The following is a 1,405-nucleotide window of genomic DNA, read 5'->3' on the forward strand; positions in this document are numbered from 1 at the left end:
TTTTATAAATTTACTTAAAGATGTATAATTAATATAATTAATATAATCTTTCCATTCCAATATATATTTACCTTTTTCTATAATTATAAAATAAATAAAAATCACTGATTATTGATAATTTTTAAATTATCTTGTTAAAATTCTTTAATGTCCATATATATATGAATAAATATCCGAATTAATTGAATTTGCCGGCATTTGACAGTTACGTGTGATCGAACAATCAAGTTAACGAATTCGTTGAAAGTAATAACAAAGTTTGAAAAATAGTTGAGTACAATGTATTATAGTAGTGGAAAACCGCAGTCACGCGTGATTTCCGATCGACAATCGTGACATGAGGTCGACCTTGTCTCACTTCATCTCGGATCTTTCTACGCTTCTTCATTTATCTCACGTGTTCACTTGTCTTATTCTTTAACGATTTCATATCAAATTCTCTTTCGATCCATTTGCGATTTATATCGTCTGTCATTTTATGATGAATTCGCCACTTGCACTACACTGAATTAGCACACATTAAATGCTGCTTTATATATAAAATATCTAAAAGGTATAATATATAATCAAATTTGACAATGAAATAATACATTTACTTTATATTCTACTAAATACCACGACAAAATCAATATTGGCTACGTAATCGTGTTTAAAATATATATTTATATGCTTTTACATTTAATTCTTCGCTAATTTTATGTATAGTAGCTTTTAATATGCACTGATTTTATATGCACTAATTTACACGCACTAATCTCTTGTAATGCAAGTGGCCGAATTCGTTATTAGTCACTCATTCATCTGTATCGCGATGAAATCACTGCGACTGTTCTTTTTTTCTTTCGCTTCGAAAATACTCGCGTATTGAAAAAAATATACGATTACTTTGTTTAACTTTTCCATATTTTGTTAATGCTCATTTTAACGATGCCCTCGCATTTCTTTCATCACATATGTTCTCCTCGTCCTGAGTTTCTCCTCTTCCAATAAATGAAGACCGTGTAAATGTTTCACGCTTATACATGTTCGAACTTGTTCAAGGTCGTAGTTTAAATCCAAAGATGCACGAAAAACTGCGAACGAATCGACCAATCGCAGTCAAGCGCTCCTGCGAAGATCCCCTCCAAGGAAAAGAGCGAGGAAAATGTTTGACTGCGGTTGATGGATTTATTTTTTTAATTCTTTCTTGCCTTTCACAGCCCAATCGGCTTTAAACGACCATAACGCGTGGTCAGAAAAATAATGAAGTTGTTAAATCATTAAAAAATTATTATTTTCTAAATGTAACAAAATCGAATTTATTTTTCTGTCGAAAAATAAATTCTTTCATTATATAGATATTGTTATTTTAAAATTTAAGAAATTATGAAAATATTTCTCAAATATATATATATATATATATATT

At 29.5% G+C, this 1,405-nt stretch overlaps 1 protein-coding gene across 11 annotated transcripts in view; it reads left to right on the plus strand.

The window, feature by feature from the left end:
* Positions 1-1,405, plus strand: part of LOC108752592 (putative transcription factor capicua) — a 60,880-nt gene that overhangs the window by 45,180 nt on the left and 14,295 nt on the right. The gene's annotated exons all lie outside the window — the stretch shown is intronic.

The sequence above is a fragment of the Trachymyrmex septentrionalis genome, unplaced genomic scaffold (genome assembly GCF_001594115.1).
Source record: "Trachymyrmex septentrionalis isolate Tsep2-gDNA-1 unplaced genomic scaffold, Tsep1.0 scaffold60, whole genome shotgun sequence".
Taxonomy (NCBI): Eukaryota; Metazoa; Arthropoda; class Insecta; order Hymenoptera; family Formicidae; genus Trachymyrmex; species Trachymyrmex septentrionalis.